This window comes from Pseudophryne corroboree, chromosome 1 (assembly GCF_028390025.1).
Source record: "Pseudophryne corroboree isolate aPseCor3 chromosome 1, aPseCor3.hap2, whole genome shotgun sequence".
Lineage (NCBI taxonomy): Eukaryota > Metazoa > Chordata > Amphibia > Anura > Myobatrachidae > Pseudophryne > Pseudophryne corroboree.
The window spans coordinates 782,796,865-782,822,480 of record NC_086444.1 but is presented as its reverse complement, the minus strand read 5'-3'; positions in this window follow the sequence as shown (position 1 = coordinate 782,822,480).

The following is a 25,616-nucleotide window of genomic DNA, read 5'->3' as shown; positions in this document are numbered from 1 at the left end:
CAGTATGAACAACAACAACAGAGCAACAGGTCAACCCTGATGCAACCATAACATAACCCTTATTTAAGCAATAACTATATACAAGCATTGCAGAAGAAGTCCGCACTTGGGACGGGCGCCCAGCATCCACTACGGACTACGAGAAATAGATTTACCGGTAAGTAAAATCTTATTTTCTCTAACGTCCTAGTGGATGCTGGGGACTCCGTAAGGACCATGGGGATTATACCAAAGCTCCCAAACGGGCGGGAGAGTGCGGATGACTCTGCAGCACCGATTGAGCAAACACAAGGTCCTCCTCGGCCAGGGTATCAAACTTATAGAACTGTGCAAAAGTGTTTGAACCTGACCAAGTAGCCGCTCGGCAAAGTTGTAATGCCGAGACCCCTCAGGCAGCCGCCCAAGAAGAGCCCACCTTCCTAGTGGAATGGGCCTTAACTGATTTTGGCAGTGGCAATCCAGCCGCCGAATGAGCCTGCTGAATCATGTTACAGATCCAGCGAGCAATAGTCTGCTTTGAAGCAGGAGCACCAAGCTTGTTGGAAGCATACAGGATAAATAAAGACTCTGTTTTCCTGACCCTAGCCATTCTGGCTACATAAACCTTCAAAGCCCTGACTACATCAAGCAACTCGGAATCCTCCAAGTCCGTAGTAGCCACAGGCACCACAATAGCTTGGTTTATATGAAAGGATGAAACCACTTTCGGCAGAAATTGTGGATGGGTCCGCAATTCTGCTCTATCCGCATGGAAAACCAGATAGGGGCTTTTATGTGACAAAGCCGCCAACTCTGACACACGCCTAGCCAAAGCCAAGGCTAATAGCATGACCACCCTCCACGAGAGATATTTCAACTCCACCGTTTTGAGTGGTTCAAACCAGTGGGATTTCAGGAAACTCAACACCACGTTAAGATCCCAAGGTGCCACTGGAGGCACAAAAGGGGGCTGAATATGCAGCACTCCCTTTACAAACGTCTGAACTTCAGGTAGAGAAGTCAACTCCTTTTGAAAGAAAATGGATAGGGCCGAAATCTGGACCTTAATGGACCCCAATTTTAAGCCCAAATTCACTCCTGACTGTAGGAAGTGAAGGAAACGGCCCAGCTGGAATTCCTCCGTAGGGGCATTCCTGGCCTCACACCAAGCTACATATTTTCGCCATATACGGTGATAATGTTGAGCTGTCACGTCCTTCCTAGCCTTTATCAGCATAGGAATGACCTCATCCGGAATGCCTTTCTCCGCTAGGATCCGGCGTTCAACCGCCATGCCGTCAAACGCAGCCACGGTAAGTCTTGGAACAGACAGGGCCCTGTCTTAGAGGAAGAGGCCACGGGTCCTCTGTGAGCATTTCTTGCAGATCTGGATACCAAGTCCTTCGTGGCCAATCTGGAACAATGAGTATCGTTCTCATTCCTCTTTTTCTTATTATTCTCAGCACCTTGGGTATGAGAGGAAGAGGAGGAAATACATAGACCGACTGGAACACCCACGGTGTCACCAGGGCGTCTACAGCTATTGCCTGAGGGTCTCTTGACCTGGCATAATACCTCTGTAGTTTTTTGTTGAGGCGGAATGCCATCATGTCCACCTGTGGCAGTTCCCACCGACATGCAGTCTGTGCGAAGACTTCCTGATGAAGTCCCCACTTTCCCGGGTGGAGGTCGTGTCCCGGGATGAACACTGCTGACAGTGCGCTTACGTGATTTTCCGCCCAGCGAAGAATTCTGGTGGCTTCCGCCATCGCTTCCCAGCTCCTTGTGCCGCCTTGTCAGTTTACATGAGCCACTGCGGTGATGGTGTCTGACTGAATCAGAACTGGTTGGTCGCGAAGCAGAGTCTCCGCTTGACGTAGGGCGTTCTATACTGCCCTTAGTTCCAGGATGTTGATGTGAAGGCAAGTCTCCTGACTTGACCACAGACCTTGGAAATTTCTTCCCTGTGTGACTGCTCCCCATCCTCGGAGGCTTGCATCCGTGGTCACCAGGACCCAGTCCTGAATGCCGAATCTGCAGCCCTCGAGAAGGTGAGCACTCTGCAGCCACCACAGGAGAGACACCCTGGCCCTGGGGGATAGGATGATTAACCGTTGCATCTGAAGATGTGATCCGGACCACTTGTCCAGTAAGTCCCATTGAAAGGTCCTCGCATGGAACCTGCCGCAGGGAATGGCCTCGTATGATGCAACCATCCTTCCCAGGACTCGAGTGCAGTGATGCACTGACACCTGTTTTGGTTTTAATAGGTTCCTGACCAGTGTCATGAGCTCCTGAGCTCTCTCTATCGGGAGATAAACCCTTTTCTGGTCTGTGTCTAGAATCATGCCTAGGAAAGGATGACGAGCCGTAGGAACCAACTGCGACTTTGGAATATTTAGAATCCAGCCGTGTTGCCGTTACACTTCCAGAGAAAGTGCTACGCTGATCAGCAACTGCTCTCTTGATCCCGCTTTTATGAGGAGATCGTCCAAGTATGGGATAATTGCGACCCCATGCTTCCGCAGGAGTACCATCGTTTCCGCCATTACCTTGGTAAATATTCTCGGTGCCGTGGAGAGACCAAACGGCAACATCTGAAATTGGTAATGACAATCCTGTACCACAAATCTGAGGTACGCCTGATGAGGTGGATAAATGGGGACATGAAGGTATGCATCCTTTATGTCCAGAGACACCATAAAATCCCCCACTTCCAGGCTTGCGATGACCGCTCTCAGTGATTCCATCTTGAACTTGAACCTTTTCAGGTATATGTTCAGGGATTTTAAATTCAATATGGGTCTGACCGAACCGTCCGGTTTCGGGACTACAACATGGTCGAATAATAACCCCCTCCTTGTTGAAGGAGGGGAACCTTGACCACCACCTGTTGAAGATACAATTTGTGAATTGCAGTTAACACTATTTCCCTCTCGTGGGGGGAAGCCGGCAGGGCCGTCGGTGAGGGGGCATCTCCTCGAAGTCCAGCTTGTAACCCTGAGACACAAAATCTATTGCCCAGGGATCCAACAGGGAGTGAACCCACTTGTGGCTGAAATTTCGAAGACGTGCCCCCACCGGGCCTAGCTCCGCCTGTGGAGCCCCAGCGACATGCGGTGGATTTTGTAGAGGCCGGGGAGGACTTCTGTTCCTGGGAACTAGCTGTGTTGTGCAGCTTCTTTCATCTGCCCCTGCCTATGGCAAGAAAGGACGCACCTCGGACTTTCGTGTTTCTTTGTGATCGAAAGGACTGCATTTGATAATGTCGTGCTTTCCTAGGCTGTGCGGGAATGTAAGGCAACAGATCAGAATTACCAGCCATAGCTGTGGAGACCAGGTCCGAGATCCCTTCTCCACATAATCCTCAGCCTTGTAAGGTAAACCTTCCATATGCCTCTTAAGTCGGCATCACCTGTCCATTGCATGTTCCACAGGACACGTCAAGCAGAAATCGACATAGCGTTGACTCTAGAACCCAGTAGACTAATGTCTCTTTGGGCATGTTTTATATATATATATATATATATATATATCTAAGACAGCATATTTTATATATATATCTATATATATTCAGAAAGTGAAGAAAAGGGCGCCTACTAGTGTCTAATAAAATTATATAAAAATATAGAGCTGGTGTGATTGAGAACAGGATACTACTTATCTGGCATAAACAGACTTTTGCTTCAGTCATAGGACCAGTATAGGTACATGAAAAAAGAAGAACAAAATAACATAGCGCGTACTGTTTTTACGCAATCACAATCTACAGATCAGATGAACCAATTGTGTGTTATAAAAAACTTTCTGGGTAAAGGTAAATCCCAAAATTTAAAATCCACAGCCAGGGATTTTTTAAAAGTTTTTCACAATAATAAAACACATAAAACATAAAGGTAGAAGTACAAGATGCGCAATTTTCAATCTACGGATCAAATGAACCAGTTATGTGTTATAAAAAACTTTCTGGGTAAAGGCAAATCCCAAAATTTAAAATCCACAGCCAGGGACTTTTTAAAAGTTTTTCACAATATTTAATAAAACACATAAAACATAAAAGGTAGAAGTAATGCGAGCGTACAAGATAAAAATGAATGACAAGCTTATCTGTCCATATTAGGAATGGGGTACATCAGATTTTCCGTAAACATCCAAGATAAATAGTAAAAATTCAAACGTACAAAAAATAAGTATTAAAACAGCTTATCTGCCCATAAGGGAAGTTCAGGTGCATCAGGCCCAACGCGTTTCGTCCTTAATTAGACTTCATCATGGGGATATGGTCAGTGAGCAAAGATGCTCCATTTATACCTAAAGAGATAGTGAGAGCCCAGCACATGGCCAGGTAATTGATAACATCACTTCCTGTTAGGTGATGTCGATTTTTGCTGATGGGAGACATTCTAATTATAATTTCAGGCATGGTAGCTACATGTGGGGTGTATAAGAGGCACAACCAAGTGATAAGGCAGGGAAAATAAAGTATAAAACGAAGCTTAAAAGCTTCGTATGGCGCTGTGCAGCGCGGTGGAACGCACGCTGGAACGCACAGCTAGTTCCTGGCGTGGTCCGCCGCGCGTCACTTCCGGTCTTGCGGAAGGTACTTCCGCCGGCCGGTGGAACGCACTGTGGAACGCATCGTCATCTCCGTGACGATGCGCTCTGTGTAGCGGAGCTTATAACTGCTGGTAAGCTCCGCTACACAGAGCGCATCGTCACGGAGATGACGATGCGTTCCACAGTGCGTTCCACCGGCCGGCAGAAGTACCTTCCGCAAGACCGGAAGTGACGCGCGGCGGACCACGCCAGGAACTAGCTGTGCGTTCCAGCGTGCGTTCCAACGCGCTGCACAGCGCCATACGAAGCTTTTAAGCTTCGTTTTATACTTTATTTTCCCTGCCTTATCACTTGGTTGTGCCTCTTATACACCCCACATGTAGCTACCATGCCTGAAATTATAATTAGAATGTCTCCCATCAGCAAAAATCGACATCACCTAACAGGAAGTGATGTCATCAATTACCTGGCCATGTGCTGGGCTCTCACTATCTCTTTAGGTATAAATGGAGCATCTTTGCTCACTGACCATATCCCCATGATAAAGTCTAATTAAGGACGAAACGCGTTGGGACTGATGCACCTGAACGTCCCTTATGGGCAGATAAGCTGTTTTAATACTTATTTTTTGTACGTTTGAATTTTTACTATTTATCTTGGATGTTTACGGAAAATCTGATGTACCCCATTGCTAATATGGACAGATAAGCTTGTCATTCATTTTTATCTTGTACGCTCGCATTACTTCTACCTTTTATGTTTTATGTGTTTTATTAAATATTGTGAAAAACTTTTAAAAAGTCCCTGGCTGTGGATTTTAAATTTTGGGATTTGCCTTTACCCAGAAAGTTTTTTATAACACATAACTGGTTCATTTGATCCGTAGTGTCAAAGTCAGAAAAATATCCCCATACACACTGCCATATTTGCACCGCACACTGGTCCGCGCTGCGCATGCGTACGCTCTCCCGTGAAGGCGCATACCCGCAATAGCGTGCACCCGCGGGCGCACGGTATGCGTATTTACGGTAGAGTTTATGTAGTCGTAGCGTGCGACTCATTCGTTACATATTTTCACAATTAATGTAGTTTGTAGATCATGGTCCCTTTGATAGATTCTGAAAGTTTGGTTAATATAGAATGTCCCTGAGCTGAGGAATCCCTCTTTGTATCGTAGGAAGGGTCTAACAGGAGTCATGCAGTAGTGTTTGGTACCCATCGGAAGAGTATTTAAATAGCAATATTCCGGTGTTGGTTTGGAGCGTATTAATCGCTCGTGCGAATAGTTATGGACATAAGAAGTTTATGTCCATTTCTACTATTTACTCATACTCAGGTATGCGGCGGGAAACCTAGTTCCCCACCCACCTGAGCTGTTTGAAATCGTCACAGCCCACCTGTATGAATCAACCTATGACCTTTTGTTATGATGCAGGGCCGAATTCCGACGTCCAATGGACAATGGGATTGTAGGGACTGTAGGATTGCATTGTGTGTGGGGCATAAATAGGCAGGCCGACCACATCCAGCTCTCACTCTTCAACGGTTCTCATTGCTGAAAATCGGGTGCTGGATGTCCAGGCGCATGCGATCGTTTACCCTTGTGCGTAAGTTTCTCTCCGTAATCATTGTCTTTCTGTGAGCCATTTCTCTCATATATATCTCTCTCTCTCTCTCTCTCTTTTCCTTCTCTCGTATCTCCCATTGACTAGTATTGTACTGTATTAGATCAGCATAGTATTGTATTGTGTTTCTTGTATAGTTATTTGGTTAGGAAGTCTCTGTTATATTGTAGTGTATCATTTGTACTGTGATTCTTTTTGCAAGTATAATAGTTATAATACAGATAATAGGCTTTGGACCCTAAACCAGTATCTGTGTATTTTCTCATAGTTTTAAGTGTTCACTTGAGCGTCGGTGACGCTCAGGCAGCTTTGTAGTTAGTCAGGTTACACAAGGTTGCACTTACACCCTGTATTCACATTAAGGTATTCTGTGTATTTCATTAATAATAGGTTTGGACATAAAGGTATAGCGTTGTGAGCGTCTGCGCCGCTGGTGATCTCCTCGTGGTCTCGAGCGTCCGCTACGCCATAGCGAATCATTACGTTAGTCATAGCCAACAGAGTGCTTGTCTGTGATCTCTGGGCCGTGAGCGAACGTGACGCTTGAGCGTCTCGCCTACGGCTGAGCGATCATTACGCAACTTGCGTACCCTTACGGTACTTCTTAAGTAAACAGCGTACAGTGTTCTTAGACCTCATAAAGGGTTGTATATACGATAAATATTGAAATTTATCAATTGGGGGCCGTCCAGTCCTTCACATATCAGCACTAGGTAGATCAGCAGACATTATCCATCAGCAAAGGGCGGGAGGTTGTCTTCCTCGTAGTGCTGACGGGATAAGCGTCTGCTTCGCTTAGGTAAAGAGTGCTGAAGGAATCCGGGAACCGGAGGTAAGAGCAAAACGCTAGTGTCTTTTAAAACTGTTTATTTTTCTGTCTTGCATACACACGCACGCACATATATATCTGCATTTCTTTTTCATCTGTGTATTTTCGTATATCACTCTCCTGTCTGCTAGTTTTATAGTTGATAAAAGTGCTGAGAGAAATTTGCCGCTATTTCAATAGTTTGAGTAAAGGTAATATAGTTAAAGTGTAGACAAACACACAGTTTTTGCCTGAGAGATAAGGCGAAGTCAGTGTGGTGTGTGGTAGATGATCAAGGATCATCTACATTGATAAAAGTATAAATTGTGTTACGGTGGATCTTTGCTTTGCGTACACGTGTCTCTAACAAAGACTTGCGTACACAATCCAAAGGCCGACGCACGCAGCGTATATTACGCAACGGAGCGTCTGTGTACGCCCACGTAACTCAAACCACAAGTTGATTTTAAAAGACGATAAATAGCACAAATTGATTTCAGCTTTCCAAAACTTAGTTTAAATACCTTACTTTACTGTAATACCTCTGGGGAGAGCTATCAGACTACGGGAAATGATTTTTCTGATCAGAAAACTATAAGAATGATATTGGGTTGAAAACGGTATGAGTGTATTGAATCCCGCTTTGTGGACTTTGTGATCTGTGTGATAATCCAGCTTTGTGAACTTTGTGATCTGTGTGGAACATGATGAGCACGGCCTGAAGTGAAAACGTGAGTGTGATAAAGTTTTCGTTGTATTACGCTCTGGCTGTTTTGGAGCACAGTAGGGAGACTCCAATGATCCTACCATTTATGGGCAACAAGTGTCTATAAGTGGTACGATTGGACCGCACGGTTGTATGTGTAACCAATAACGCAACGTGATATGAGGTCGTATATCCATGCGTAAATCTTGCCCTCATACGTGTTGTAGGGAGCACATGCAAGCGTGATTTGTGTAAAGAAAAAGGAAGGGAATTTTCTCAGGAAAATCTCTAGAGATAGGGCCTGCAACGGCTACACGTGTCTGCTAGAAGGCGGAACGGAGATACCCGGAGCAGAAGAAGTTCAGTGGAAGAGCTTTAAGGATTTCCAACGAAGTTCTGTGTTTGGTGCATTTTAGGAAGTTTTTCTGTGTTAAAAAGGTCCACAATGGCAGCCAAGTGCACAATACAGAGACGGTCGGAGGTCAGGATTCAGACTCCAGAGGCTTGCAGACCCCGAGGGTCTGCTCGGTTAGTAATGTGGGGGAAATATGGTCCCCACTCTGAGACCTTTTGTGATGAATGGACACGAATGACTGCGGGGGATAAGGTACCATTTCCCGGGATAGGTAGTTTTGACTCAGAGGTGTTGCATAATTTAAGGAGAAGGATATGTCTCATTAAATCAGCAAAGAGACGAATCAAGCATTATGATTGTTTACAGATATGGCAACAGGAGGGTGAAATGCAAAGAAATGTAACTTACTTACCTAACTTTCATCTTGAGAGGAGAGAGATGGCAATGGAGGGGATTATGGTTGCGGAGAAAAGCACAAGGGTGAACAATAAAAACGCTCTTAGCAACAGTAGTATAGTTAATAAGAATAAGTGTAATAAATGTAACAAAGATAATTGTAATACTGTTGAATGTACAACTATTAACCCATGCAAGTCGCACCCCATGTTAAACTTTCCTCAGGAACACCAACAAGAAAATGAACCCAGAACGATGTCGGCACCTCTTCCAGAAGCCATCACACAAGACATCCAGGTGGACGCGACCCAATCGGTAAAAACTGTAATCAAACCCCCTAATGGAGGGTCAGGTGAGGTCGTGTCCACAGGTACGTATGGTATTATACATCACGCACAAACAAATGTACCTTATATCGTAGAATCAATTCAGAATGACATTACTGGACTTAATCCTGTTAGGGTAATTGCAGTACCAAATGGGGAAACTGACTCTTCAGGAATCACTCCTGTCAGGAACATCGCCATGTACTGCCCTTTTTCCCGAACAGAATTAAGAGCAATTCTGTCTGAATTTCCTGATCCCAGGAAAGACTTAGTTGCTTGTCAAAGATACATTAGAGTGCTAGGACATACTGCAGAGCCAAGTAACAAAGATTGGAGGACAGTCTTGAGGGCATGTTTACCCCCCGATGTTGATTCATTGAAATTTATCACTGATTGTAAGCTAGATGAGGAAGTGCCACTAACAAATAAGTATAACCAAGATAATGTAAAAAGAATCAATCTACAGTTGAAAGAATATTTTCCTACAGTAGTAAAGTGGAATAAAATCTTTACAATAAAACAAAAAGAAGGTGAATCCGCAGAAGAGTATTTTCACCGGGCTCTGCAGAACATGGCTAGGTACACTGGTATAGATGACATTAAAACTAACGTACACCACAGAGAGGTAGCTGTGTCCGTATTAATGAACAACTTAAAAGACACACTAAAAATTAGGGTACAAACCTCAATACCTCATTGGAGAGGTATCTCGGTTGCGGCATTAAGAGAGTCCGCTATCGAGCATGACCGAAATATCCAAAGAACCAGGGAAGCGCAGGGAGAGCGGTTGATGACACTGAACATCCAAGCACTAGAGGATGCATCAAGTCGACCGGAACCCCAGGCCCCTAGCATATGGAGAAAGCCAAGGATTTGTTACCATTGTAGAAGAGAAGGGCATTATGCCAGCAACTGTAATAACCCACATAAAGTTAGACCCCCTAGACCAAGAAATGAGCAAAATTACAACACACACCATTATAATCAGAGATCAGATAGGAGGAATTTTGAGCCACACCCATGATAGGTAGTCAAGAAAGGTGATCATACGACGGATGGTAAGCCTGAGGTAACGGTTAACAAAGTGGGAGGTCATTCACTGAAGACACAGGAATGACCAGGTGAAAAGTTGTAAATGTATTTGTGAAAAATGTTTTTTTTTCTCTCTCTCTCTATCCCCATCTCTGACGAGTAGTGGTAAGAATTCACACATTGCATATCCACTTGGTCCTTGCAGAAGTCTACCAAACCCCAGCATGACCTATCCGCCACAATGTATTTCTGGCCAGATACAGACAGTGGAGTAATGCAGGTGCTGGTGGGGAGGGACTGCTCAAGGAGACCATTAGACACATAGATATGACAGCCTAATAAGTCTGACAATGTTTTTCTAATGCTAACAATGTTTTCTTAAATGTTGACAATGTTTAAAAAAAATGTTTTGTTTCTCTTTTCTTATTGATGGTTATTGTCGAGTTATGTAATGTATATATGCACATGAATTGTTCTCTATCTCTTTTGTTTTTTTTTGTGTTTTCTCTCTCTTCTCACTCATGTTTTCATGGTTTAAAGATGGTATGTCACCCCTCAGTTGGACCAATGGTAATGCCAGATTTTTGCTCCTTACAGAAAGATCGCCGGTTAGGAAGGAATATTGCATCACCAGAATGTTCGTTTGGAAGACTGAGAGACAGCACCTTTGAGAGGACAGCAGAACAAGAAGAACAACAAGACGAGAGAACTTATTATCGTAACAAGTTCTCTCCCCCTCAAACTGATTTCTTATACCCCCTTTACAAATTTCTTCTTTTCTCCTCCTGTAAGATGGACTTGCCCCAAGAGACTGTGATATGGATTTTTCCGTTAACCATGATGTTGACCAGAGCAGTCTGTTTCGGTGAGAGTACCAGTGAGGTCGAGAAAGGATCCAGAAAGGTCCTGATGACTGAGACGGAGGTGTAAATTTCCAATAGCAACCCAATCACCAAGCAAAGGCGAGTACCGGGCACGATCTAACAACCATGTTATCTGTAAACATTTTCTTTGAAGGATTGTTAGTTAAAAAGAAAACTGTATCTGTAGGCTCTGTAACTATAATGCCAATCCAGTTTTAATATCCATATGGACCGGCATCCATTGAGTGACTATCACTCCTTAGTGGGTAGCGTGTTAAATGAGACAGATTGTTGGGTATGTTCTCAAGTACCTCAAGGGCATAGCAAATCAGGGCTAGTACCATTTCCTTTAACGTTAGGGGAGGTACTTGAGCTAAAGGGTGGGAGACCGGTGGACCGGAGGTTTAACATCTCCAGCCCTCCTAGTTTGAAGCTCCACCAATACCATGTGGATAGGTCCCTCTTATGTTTTAATATCTCCAATCCCCGTAAGCCGGGAAATTGGGAAGTGTCATGGAGCAACCTTACCATGACCTTTTCACACAGAGCAGATAGAATGCCTACAGATACAGAGCTTGTACGCCACATAGCCAGTAGAGGAAAATCTTTCCGGTATAGATACACCCTAGGAAATAGAATTACTAGAGTTGGAGAAGTATCACCAGGATACTGTGCACATATCGTACAGTCTGATACGTGCATTAAGCAGATGGAAGAATTAGGGTCAGGAGATTTCACCTGGAAGGTTTGTAATATGGTCATGTCCTTCTCTGTCCCATATGTTCTCCCCGATGATGCATATTTCATATGCGGGAGAAAAGCGTACAAGTGGCTTGCCCCAAACTCTGAAGGATTGTGTTATATTGGAAAAGTATTGCCTGAAGTGATGACTGTTACACATGACAAAATGAAGGACATACACCGTGGTGCCCAAGCTCCTTATACTCACACTCATTACGAGCACCGAGTTAAAAGACAACTGTCAGAAAGGTTAGAGCACCCGGCCTCTGATCTTATCCATGAATCCACCGGGATTCAGGTTCTGGTAGCGTTAGATTTCACTCGCACCGCTCGAGGAGTGATGAATTATAGATACATTTCCGCACTCGCCAATTTGTTAGATAATATCACTGAAATGTATGATGACACATTCAGATACACTGGAAGAGAACTTCAAGCTTATAAAACAGAACTAGTTCTGCATAGGATGGTTCTTAATTATCTTACAGCAGTAACAGGCGGATATTGTGTTACATTGGCAACACAGTACGGCATAAAGTGTTGCACGTATATCACCAATAGCACCGAGGATCCGGTAGAGGTCATAGACCAAAAGATGGACGATATTCTCCAATTGAAGTGGGAATTTCGTCGAAAACACAATCTCACCCTTGCTGCTGTAGGTAATGAGCTGACTGGTTGGGTGTCATGGTTGAACCCGCGAAATTGGTTCTCCGGTTTAGGAGACTGGGCTCAAGGAGTCATAATGGATGTTGGAAAGTTCCTCCTATGTATCTTAGGTGTTGTTATATCTATTGGATTGATATTTAGATGCGGGCAGGCTTTAATGAGGTGCAAACAAAGTACAAAAGTGATGAGCTTGAGGAGTGAGGAAACTGTAATTAACCTGGATTTGATTTATGACCCAATGATAGAAACCAGGATGTGATGAAAAATGCGATTATACGGTCCGTTTCTTTCACCTGTTTTTCTGCTTTTCTCCAAGATACAAAGACCCCCTTGGACGAGGAAGTTGACGAGACGCTATACAGACAACAGACAAGCACCAAAGATGAAGTTTTGACCACTTGAGAAATGGACATTTGATGAACTTTGCCATGGATCCCCAGTTTCCCTAGTATTTTTAAACTCACGCTAGCCCAACATTTTTTTTGTAAATCTGATGGCACTGACAAAGCTATTTGCTCATGCCCAAGGAGCAATACAGCGCAAAGAAGACGACTCTCAACAGATACCGAACAGAACTTCAACAACAGATGTACATTTCCCTGACATAGAATATCATTGCATTTTTCATAAGTGTTCTTTATCTTCATCTCTACAACCCTCAGGTAATAACACACATAGTATAGGGAATACAGGCACAGATATCAGCAATCACATATTCCCCCATTCATGTATCATCAACTAAAATGTGCTCCCCATTTTGTTCAAAATCCGAAAAGAGCTCGGTAAAGTTTGACAGCCCATCCACAGACCTGTACCACAGGATAAGAAGGAATTCAAATGTATACTTCGCAATACCTCGAAGCTTGATTTACAACACGTACGGCACGATGATACATGACCCCCCAAACATGGACTCATACACACATGCTCCTGCTATCTCACTAGGTCATACCCTCTTCACGCCTACTCCTCTCTCCTCCCTCACCCAACCATGGAAATGAATTAACCCCTGACATATATTTTTCTCCTTTTGAAATGTTTTCAGGAGGTGGCAGTTATTATTGACTGCCAAAGGGTGGACTGTCAAAGTCAGAAAAATATCCCCATACACACTGCCATATTTGCACCGCACACTGGTCCGCGCTGCGCATGCGTACGCTCTCCCGTGAAGGCGCATACCCGCAATAGCGTGCACCCGCGGGCGCACGGTATGCGTATTTACGGTAGAGTTTATGTAGTCGTAGCGTGCGACTCATTCGTTACATATTTTCACAATTAATGTAGTTTGTAGATCATGGTCCCTTTGATAGATTCTGAAAGTTTGGTTAATATAGAATGTCCCTGAGCTGAGGAATCCCTCTTTGTATCGTAGGAAGGGTCTAACAGGAGTCATGCAGTAGTGTTTGGTACCCATCGGAAGAGTATTTAAATAGCAATATTCCGGTGTTGGTTTGGAGCGTATTAATCGCTCGTGCGAATAGTTATGGACATAAGAAGTTTATGTCCATTTCTACTATTTACTCATACTCAGGTATGCGGCGGGAAACCTAGTTCCCCACCCACCTGAGCTGTTTGAAATCGTCACAGCCCACCTGTATGAATCAACCTATGACCTTTTGTTATGATGCAGGGCCGAATTCCGACGTCCAATGGACAATGGGATTGTAGGGACTGTAGGATTGCATTGTGTGTGGGGCATAAATAGGCAGGCCGACCACTTCCAGCTCTCACTCTTCAACGGTTCTCATTGCTGAAAATCGGGTGCTGGATGTCCAGGCGCATGCGATCGTTTACCCTTGTGCGTAAGTTTCTCTCCGTAATCATTGTCTTTCTGTGAGCCATTTCTCTCATATATATATCTCTCTCTCTCTCTCTCTTTTCCTTCTCTCGTATCTCCCATTGACTAGTATTGTACTGTATTAGATCAGCATAGTATTGTATTGTGTTTCTTGTATAGTTATTTGGTTAGGAAGTCTCTGTTATATTGTAGTGTATCATTTGTACTGTGATTCTTTTTGCAAGTATAATAGTTATAATACAGATAATAGGCTTTGGACCCTAAACCAGTATCTGTGTATTTTCTCATAGTTTTAAGTGTTCACTTGAGCGTCGGTGACGCTCAGGCAGCTTTGTAGTTAGTCAGGTTACACAAGGTTGCACTTACACCCTGTATTCACATTAAGGTATTCTGTGTATTTCATTAATAATAGGTTTGGACATAAAGGTATAGCGTTGTGAGCGTCTGCGCCGCTGGTGATCTCCTCGTGGTCTCGAGCGTCCGCTACGCCATAGCGAATCATTACGTTAGTCATAGCCAACAGAGTGCTTGTCTGTGATCTCTGGGCCGTGAGCGAACGTGACGCTTGAGCGTCTCGCCTACGGCTGAGCGATCGTTACGCAACTTGCGTACCCTTACGGTACTTCTTAAGTAAACAGCGTACAGTGTTCTTAGACCTCATAAAGGGTTGTATATACGATAAATATTGAAATTTATCAGTAGATTGAAAATTGCGCATCTTGTACTTCTACCTTTATGTTTTATGTGTTTTATTATTGTGAAAAACTTTTAAAAAATCCCTGGCTGTGGATTTTAAATTTTGGGATTTACCTTTACCCAGAAAGTTTTTTATAACACACAATTGGTTCATCTGATCTGTAGATTGTGATTGCGTAAAAACAGTACGCGCTATGTTATTTTGTTCTTCTTTTTTCATGTACCTATACTGGTCCTATGACTGAAGCAAAAGTCTGTTTATGCCAGATAAGTAGTATCCTGTTCTCAATCACACCAGCTCTATATTTTTATATAATTTTATTAGACACTAGTAGGCGCCCTTTTCTTCACTTTCTGAAAATCTTTTTTATGTGTTTTCCAAGCACATGTTTATTGCTTAAGGTTGCAGCCACTCTCACTCTAGAGGAAGTGTCACGTATTGTATACACTTGATTTCATATTTATTATTGGTAGTGCACTGTGACATCTGAGCGCCCCCGTTTCTATTTTCGACCATATCTATATATATATATACATATATATATATATATATATATACATACTAGGGTCTCAATCTCTGCTGATAAGGTATCTGTCCACGCTGCTACAGCGCTATAAACCCATGCCGACACAATCGCCGGTCTGAGTAGTGAACCAGAATGTGTTCAAAGTACTTTTACTGCATGCTATCTGCAGGATCCCTGAGGATAGCTGTTAAGTCAGTGCTACCTTTTGGGCAAACGTGACACCCTAGGGGAAGATTCCCATCGTATCCTGGCCCTAGTAGGGAAAGGATACTCCCTGAGAATTCTTTGTGGGAAACTGCAGTCTCTTGTCTGGAGATTCCCGCTCTTTTTCTTCATGAGAGGAGGGAAATTTACCTCAGCTTTCTTTCCCTTTAACATGTGTACCCTTGTGTCAGGGACAGATGAGTCATCAGTGATATGCAAAACATTTTTTTATTACAATAATCATATATTGAATACTTTCCTGCCATTTTGGCTGTAACTTTGCATTATCATAGTCGACACTGGAGTCAGACTCCGTGTCGATATCAGTGTCTATTATTTTGGATAGTGAGCATTGAGAGACTCTGAAGGTCTCTGCGACATAGGGACAGACATGGGCAGATTCCCTGTCTGTTCTCTAATCTTTTGTGCAATAAATTTACCTTAGCACTTAATTTCACATAACCAAACAGGTGTCGACGTTGTCGACGGAGACACCACTCACACACACATTTGCTCCATCTCCTCCTTAGGGTAGCCTTTTATCTCAGACATGTCGACACACACGTACCAACACCCCACACACTCAGGGAATGCTCATCTGAAGACAATTCCCCCACATGGCCCTTTGGAGAGACAGAGAGAGAGTATGCCAGCACGCACCACAGCACTATAAACCCAGGAATAACACAGTAACTTAATGTTAACCCAGTAGCTGCTGTTTATATTGATTTTTGCGCCTAATTATTAGAGATGAGCGGGTTCGGTTTCTCTGAATCCGAACCCGCCCGAACTTCATGGTTTTTTTCACGGGTCCGAGCAGACTCGGATCCTCCCGCCTTGCTCGGTTAACCCGAGCGCGCCCGAACGTCATCATGACGCTGTCGGATTCTCGCGAGACTCGGATTCTATATAAGGAGCCGCGCGTCGCCGCCATTTTCACACGTGCATTGAGATTGATAGGGAGAGGACGTGGCTGGCGTCCTCTCCATTTAGATTAGAAGAGAGAGAGAGAGAGATTGACCTGATTTACTGGAGCTTAGGAGTACTGTAGAAGTGTAGAGAGTGCAGAGTTTACTAGTGACTGACCACAGTGACCACCAGACAGTGCAGTTTTGTTTTATTTAATATATCCGTTCTCTGCCTGAAAAAAACGATACACACAGTGACTCAGTCACATACCATATCTGTGTGCACTGCTCAGCCCAGTGTGCTGCATCATCTATGTATATATATCTGACTGTGCTCAGCTCACACAGCTTATAATTGTGGGGGAGACTGGGGAGCACTGCAGTGCCAGTTATAGGTTATAGCAGGAGCCAGGAGTACATATTATATTAAAATTAAACAGTGCACACTTTTGCTGCAGGAGTGCCACTGCCAGTGTGACTGACCAGTGACCTGACCACACTGACCACCAGTATAGTTAGTAGTATACTATATTGTGATTGCCTGAAAAAGTTAAACACTCGTCGTGTGACTTCACTTGTGTGGTGTTTTTTTTTTTTTATTCTATAAAAAACTCATTCTGCTGACAGACAGTGTCCAGCAGGTCCGTCATTATATAATATATACCTGTCCGGCTGCAGTAGTGATATATATATATTTTTTATATCATTATTTATCATCCAGTCGCAGCAGACACAGTACGGTAGTTCACGGCTGTAGCTACCTCTGTGTCGGCACTCGGCAGTCCGTCCATAATTGTATACCACCTACCCGTGGTTTTTTTTTCTTTCTTCTTTATACATACATACTACTACATCTCTTTATCAACCAGTCTATATTAGCAGCAGACACAGTACAGTACGGTAGTTCACGGCTGTAGCTACCTCTGTGTCGGCACTCGGCAGTCCGTCCATAATTGTATACCACCTACCCGAGGTTTTTTTTTCTTTCTTCTTTATACATACATACTACTACATCTCTTTATCAACCAGTCTATATTAGCAGCAGACACAGTACAGTACGGTAGTCCACGGCTGTAGCTACCTCTGTGTCGGCACTCGGCAGTCCGTCCATAATTGTATACCACCTACCCGTGGTTTTTTTTTCTTTCTTCTTTATACATACTTACTACTACATCTCTTTATCAACCAGTCTATATTAGCAGCAGACACAGTACAGTACGGTAGTTCACGGCTGTAGCTACCTCTGTGTCGGCACTCGGCAGTCCGTCCATAATTGTATACCACCTACCCGTGGTTTTTTTTTCTTTCTTCTTTATACATACATACTACTACATCTCTTTATCAACCAGTCTATATTAGCAGCAGACACAGTACAGTACGGTAGTCCACGGCTGTAGCTACCTCTGTGTCGGCACTCGGCAGTCCGTCCATAATTGTATACCACCTACCCGTGGTTTTTTTTTCTTTCTTCTTTATACATACATACTACTACATCTCTTTATCAACCAGTCTATATTAGCAGCAGACACAGTACAGTACGGTAGTTCACGGCTGTAGCTACCTCTGTGTCGGCACTCGGCAGTCCGTCCATAATTGTATACCACCTACCCGTGGTTTTTTTTTCTTTCTTCTTTATACATACATACTACTACATCTCTTTATCAACCAGTCTATATTAGCAGCAGACACAGTACAGTACGGTAGTCCACGGCTGTAGCTACCTCTGTGTCGGCACTCGGCAGTCCGTCCATAATTGTATACTAGTATCCATCCATCTCCATTGTTTACCTGAGGTGCCTTTTAGTTGTGCCTATTAAAATATGGAGAACAAAAATGTTGAGGTTCCAAAATTAGAGAAAGATCAAGATCCACTTCCACCTCGTGCTGAAGCTGCTGCCACTAGTCATGGCCGAGACGATGAAATGCCAGCAACGTCGTCTGCCAAGGCCGATGCCCAATGTCATAGTACAGAGCATGTCAAATCCAAAACACCAAATATCAGTAAAAAAAGGACTCCAAAACCTAAAATAAAATTGTCGGAGGAGAAGCGTAAACTTGCCAATATGCCATTTACCACACGGAGTGGCAAGGAACGGCTGAGGCCCTGGCCTATGTTCATGGCTAGTGGTTCAGCTTCACATGAGGATGGAGGCACTCAGCCTCTCGCTAGAAAAATGAAAAGACTCAAGCTGGCAAAAGCAGTAGCACCGCAAAGAACTGTGCGTTCTTCGAAATCCCAAATCCACAAGGAGAGTCCAATTGTGTCGGTTGCGATGCCTGACCTTCCCAACACTGGACGTGAAGAGCATGCGCCTTCCACCATTTGCACGCCCCCTGCAAGTGCTGGAAGGAGCACCCGCAGTCCAGTTCCTGATAGTCAGATTGAAGATGTCAGTGTTGAAGTACACCAGGATGAGGAGGATATGGGTGTTGCTGGCGCTGGGGAGGAAATTGACCAGGAGGATTCTGATGGTGAGGTGGTTTGTTTAAGTCAGGCACCCGGGGAGACACCTGTTGTCCGTGGGAGGAATATGGCCGTTGACATGCCTGGTGAAAATACCAAAAAAATCAGCTCTTCGGTGTGGAGGTATTTCAACAGAAATGCGGACAACAGGTGTCAAGCCGTGTGTTCCCTTTGTCAAGCTGTAATAAGTAGGGGTAAGGACGTTAACCACCTCGGAACATCCTCCCTTATACGTCACCTGCAGCGCATTCATAATAAGTCAGTGACAAGTTCAAAAACTTTGGGTGACAGCGGAAGCAGTCCACTGACCAGTAAATCCCTTCCTCTTGTAACCAAGCTCACGCAAACCACCCCACCAACTCCCTCAGTGTCAATTTCCTCCTTCCCCAGGAATGCCAATAGTCCTGCAGGCCATGTCACTGGCAATTCTGATGATTCCTCTCCTGCCTGGGATTCCTCCGATGCATCCTTGCGTGTAACGCCTACTGCTGCTGGCGCTGCTGTTGTTGCTGCTGGGAGTCGATGGTCATCCCAGAGGGGAAGTCGTAAGACCACTTTTACTACTTCCACCAAGCAATTGACTGTCCAACAGTCCTTTGCGAGGAAGATGAAATATCACAGCAGTCATCCTACTGCAAAGCGGATAACTGAGGCCTTGGCATCCTGGGTGGTGAGAAACGTGGTTCCGGTATCCATCATTACTGCAGAGCCAACTAGAGACTTGTTGGAGGTACTGTGTCCCCGGTACCAAATACCATCTAGGTTCCATTTCTCTAGGCAGGCGATACCGAAAATGTACACAGACCTCAGAAAAAGAGTCACCAGTGTCCTAAAAAATGCAGCTGTACCCAATGTCCACTTAACCACGGACATGTGGACAAGTGGAGCAGGGCAGGGTCAGGACTATATGACTGTGACAGCCCACTGGGTAGATGTATGGACTCCCGCCGCAAGAACAGCAGCGGCGGCACCAGTAGCAGCATCTCGCAAACGCCAACTCTTTCCTAGGCAGGCTACGCTTTGTATCACCGCTTTCCAGAATACGCACACAGCTGAAAACCTCTTACGGCAACTGAGGAAGATCATCGCGGAATGGCTTACCCCAATTGGACTCTCCTGTGGATTTGTGGCATCGGACAACGCCAGCAATATTGTGTGTGCATTAAATATGGGCAAATTCCAGCACGTCCCATATTTTGCACATACCTTGAATTTGGTGGTGCAGAATTATTTAAAAAACGACAGGGGCGTGCAAGAGATGCTGTCGGTGGCCAGAAGAATTGCGGGACACTTTCGGCGTACAGGCACCACGTACAGAAGACTGGAGCACCACCAAAAACTACTGAACCTGCCCTGCCATCATCTGAAGCAAGAAGTGGTAACGAGGTGGAATTCAACCCTCTATATGCTTCAGAGGTTGGAGGAGCAGCAAAAGGCCATTCAAGCCTATACAATTGAGCACGATATAGGAGGTGGAATGCACCTGTCTCAAGCGCAGTGGAGAATGATTTCAACGTTGTGCAAGGTTCTGCTGCCCTTTGAACTTGCCACACGTGAAGTCAGTTCAGACACTGCCAGCCTGAGTCAGGTCATTCCCCTCATCAGGCTTTTGCAGAAGAAGCTGGAGACATTGAAGGAGGAGCTAACACGGAGCGATTCCGCTAGGCATGTGGGACTTGTGGATGGAGCCCTTAATTCGCTTAACAAGGATTCACGGGTGGTCAATCTGTTGAAATCAGAGCACTACATTTTGGCCACCATGCTCGATCCTAGATTTAAAGCCTACCTTTGATCTCTCTTTCCGGCAGACACAAGTCTGCTGGGGTTGAAAGACCTGCTGGTGAGAAAATTGTCAAGTCAAGCGGAACGCGACCTGTCAACATCTCCTCCTTCACATTCTCCCGCAACTGGGGGTGCGAGGAAAAGGCTCAGAATTCCGAGCCCACCCGCTGGCGGTGATGCAGGGCAGTCTGGAGCGACTGCTGATGCTGACATCTGGTCCGGACTGAAGGACCTGACAACGATTACGGACATGTCGTCTACTGTCACTGCATATGATTCTCTCCCCATTGAAAGAATGGTGGAGGATTATATGAGTGAACGCATCCAAGTAGGCACGTCACACAGTCCATACTTATACTGGCAGGAAAAAGAGGCAATTTGGAGGCCCTTGCACAAACTGGCTTTATTCTACCTAAGTTGCCCTCCCACAAGTGTGTACTCCGAAAGAGTGTTTAGTGCCGCCGCTCACCTTGTCAGCAATCGGCGTACGAGGTTACATCCAGAAAATGTGGAGAAGATGATGTTCATTAAAATGAATTATAATCAATTCCTCCGCGGAGACATTGACCAGCAGCAATTGCCTCCACAAAGTACACAGGGAGCTGAGATGGTGGATTCCAGTGGGGACGAATTGATAATCTGTGAGGAGGGGGATGTACACGGTGATATATCGGAGGATGATGATGAGGTGGACATCTTGCCTCTGTAGAGCCAGTTTGTGCAAGGAGAGATTAATTGCTTCTTTTTGGGGGGGGGTCCAAACCAACCCGTCATATCAGTCACAGTCGTGTGGCAGACCCTGTCACTGAAATGATGGGTTGGTTAAAGTGTGCATGTCCTGTTTTGTTTATACAACATAAGGGTGGGTGGGAGGGCCCAAGGACAATTCCATCTTGCACCTCTTTTTTCTTTTATTTTTCTTTGCGTCATGTGCTGTTTGGGGAGGGTTTTTTGGAAGGGACATCCTGCGTGACACTGCAGTGCCACTCCTAAATGGGCCCGGTGTTTGTGTCGGCCACTAGGGTCGCTAATCTTACTCACACAGCTACCTCATTGCGCCTCTTTTTTTCTTTGCGTCATGTGCTGTTTGGGGAGGGTTTTTTGGAAGGGACATCCTGCGTGACACTGCAGTGCCACTCCTAAATGGGCCCGGTGTTTGTGTCGGCCACTACGGTCGCTAATCTTACTCACACAGCTACCTCATTGCGCCTCTTTTTTTCTTTGCGTCATGTGCTGTTTGGGGAGGGTTTTTTGGAAGGGACATCCTGCGTGACACTGCAGTGCCACTCCTAGATGGGCCCGGTGTTTGTGTCGGCCACTAGGGTCGCTAATCTTACTCACACAGCTACCTCATTGCGCCTCTTTTTTTCTTTGCGTCATGTGCTGTTTGGGGAGGGTTTTTTGGAAGGGACATCCTGCGTGACACTGCAGTGCCACTCCTAAATGGGCCCGGTGTTTGTGTCGGCCACTACGGTCGCTAATCTTACTCACACAGCTACCTCATTGCGCCTCTTTTTTTCTTTGCGTCATGTGCTGTTTGGGGAGGGTTTTTTGGAAGGGACATCCTACGTGACACTGCAGTGCCACTCCTAGATGGGCCCGGTGTTTGTGTCGGCCACTAGGGTCGCTAATCTTACTCACACAGCTACCTCATTGCGCCTCTTTTTTTCTTTGCGTCATGTGCTGTTTGGGGAGGGTTTTTTGGAAGGGACATCCTGCGTGACACTGCAGTGCCACTCCTAGATGGGCCAGGTGTTTGTGTCGGCCACTAGGGTCGCTTAGCTTAGTCATCCAGCGACCTCGGTGCAAATTTTAGGACTAAAAATAATATTGTGAGGTGTGAGGTATTCAGAATAGGCTGAAAATGAGTGGAAATTATGGTTTTTGAGGTTAATAATAATATGGGATCAAAATGACCCCCAAATTCTATGATTTAAGCTGTTTTTTAGGGTTTTTTGAAAAAAACACCCGAATCCAAAACACACCCGAATCCGACAAAAAAAATTCGGTGAGGTTTTGCCAAAACGCGGTCGAACCCAAAACACGGCCGCGGAACCGAACCCAAAACCAAAACACAAAACCCGAAAAATTTCAGGCGCTCATCACTACTAATTATGTGCCCCCCCCTCTCTTTTACCCTCTTCTACCGTGTATCTGCAGGGGAGAGCCTGGGGAGCTTCCTCTCAGTGGAGCTGTGGAGAAAAAATGGCGCAGGTGAGTGCTGAGGAAGAAGCCCCGCCCCCTCGATGGCGGGCTTCTGTCCCGCTTAAATATACATTTTCTTGGCGGGGGCTCATACATATATACAGTGCCCAACTGTATATATGTGTACTTTTGCCAAAAGATATGCTGCCCAGGGCGCCCCCCCTGCGCCCTGCACCCTTACAGTGACCGGAGTATGTGAGGTGTGTGGGAGCAATGGCGCACAGCTGCAGTGCTGTGCGTTACCTCAGTGAAGAACGGAGTCTTCTGCCGCCGATTTCGAAGTCTTCTTGCTTCTCATACTCACCCGGCTTCTGTCTTCCGGCTCTGCGAGGGGGACGGCGGCGCGGCTCTGGGATCGGACGACGAGGGTGAGATCCTGTGTACGATCCCTCTGGAGCTAATGGTGTCCAGTAGCCTAAGAAGCAGGACCTAGCTTCAGAGAGTAGGGCTGCTTCTCTCCCCTCTGTCCCACGATGCAGGGAGTCTGTTGCCAGCAGAACTCCCTGAAAATAAAAAACCTAACAAAATACTTTCTCACAGCAAGCTCAGGAGAGCTCACTGAACAGCACCCAGCTCCTCTGGGCACAGTTTCAAACTGAGATCTGGAGGAGGGGCATAGAGGGAGGAGCCAGAGCACACCAGAATCTAAATTCTTTCTTAAAGTGCCCATGTCTCCTGCGGAGCCCGTCTATTCCCCATGGTCCTTACGGAGTCCCCAGCATCCACTAGGACGTTAGAGAAATCTAGGGGCGTTGTTTCCTGGGGAAGGGGCATGGCCACATAATAGTGGCAATTCACATAACACCACACGGTAGTGCACCTAATACACATTGTACCAGGTAGAACCTCCTATACACACTGCAACAGGTAGAGCACGTTATACATATTGCGCCAGATAGAGCACGTTATACACATTGCGCCAGGCAGAGCACTGAGGCACACTGCACCAGGTAGAGAGCACTGAGGCACACTGCACCAGGTAGAGAGCACTGAGGCACACTGTACCTGGTAGAGAGCACTGAGGCACACTGCACCAGGTTGAGAGCACCGAGGCACACTGCACCAGGTAGAGAGCACTGAGACACACTGCACCAGGTAGAGAGCACTGAGACACACTGCACCAGGTAGAGAGCACTGAGGCACATTGCACCAGACAGAGAGCACTGAGGCACATTGCACCAGACAGAGAGCACTGAGGCACATTGCACCAGGTAGAAAGCACTGAGATTGAAGTTTACAGCTGCAAAATACTTACAAGGTTAATTTAGCCCAGGAGGACTCTCATGTGCTTACTGGTTCCGGCGGCGCACGGCTGGGTCCGGCGGCGCACGGCTGGGTCCGGCGGCGTAGCGGGGTCCGGCAGGCAGCAAACGGCGGGGTGGCAGGGCGCACAAAAACGGGCAGGGCGGGATTCAGCTGTCTAAAAAAGGGGCAGGGCGCAGCGCCCTGTGAAAGACACCTAGCGTGAACACTAGATATATATTAAAAAAATACACACAAATGCCTCATTCACTTAAACACACACACACACACGTCTCTTTCACTTAAACACACACACACATGCCTCCTTCACTTAAAAACACACATGCCGCTTTCACACACACACACACACACACACATGCCTCCTTCACTTAAAAATACACACACACACACACACGCCGCTTTCACTTAAACACCCACACATGCCTTTAACTTACACACACACACACACACACACACACACACACACACACACACACATTCAGAATGGACACCCCTCCATATATTTATAAGGTAACGTGTACCCAGTCCAGGTGTGTGCTCTGTACATTGGGCCTAATTCTGAGTTGATCGCAGCAGCAATTTTGTTAGCAGTTGGGCAAAACCATGTGTACTGCAGGGGGGGCAGAGATAACATGTGCAGAGAGAGTTAGATTTGGGTGGGGTGTGTTCAAACTGGAATCTAGATTGCAGTGTAAGAATAAAGCAGCCAGTATTTACCCTGCACAGAAACAAAATAACCCACCGAAATCTAACTCTCTCTGCAAATGTTATATCTGCCCCCCACCCCTGCAGTGCACATGGTTTTGCCCAATTGCTAACAAACTTGCTGCTGTGATCAACTCAGAATTACCCCCATAGTCCTGTAGAAATGCTCAAATGACTCCTTTAATCCTTTCCGCTCACACACATACCTCTCACTTACACACAAACACACCTCTCACACACATACCTCTCACTTACACACAAACACACCTCTCACACACATGCCTCTCACTTACACACACCTCTCACACACGTGCATCTCACTTACATACACATGCCTCTCACACACATATGCCTCTTACTTACACATGTTTATCACTTACATACACATGCCTCTCACTTACACACACACACACACACACACACACACACACACACACACACACATGCCTCTCACTTACATACACATGCCTCCCACTTACACACACACATGCCTCCCACTTACATATTATTTATTTTATTTATTTATTACCAAATATTTATATAGCGCACACATATTCCGCAGCACTTTACAAAGAATATTTGCCCATTCACATCAGTCCCTGCTCCAGTGGAGCTTACAATCTATAATCCCTACCACATGTACACACAGACACATTCAATCTAGGGTTAATTTTGTTGGGAGCCAATTAACCTGCCAGTATATTTTTGGGATTGTGGGAGGAAACCGGAGTACCCGGAGGAAACCCACGCAAGTACGGGGAGAATATACAAACTCCACACAGTTAGGGCCATGGTGGGAATCGAACCCATGACCTTAGTGCTGTGAGGCAGTAATGCTAACCATTACACCACATATACACACGACTCTCACTTACATACACATGCCTCCCACTTACACACACATACATGCCTCTCACACACACACATGCCTCTCACACACATGCCACTCACTTGCACACACATATGCCTCTCACACACATGCCTCTTTTACTTGAACGCACGACTTT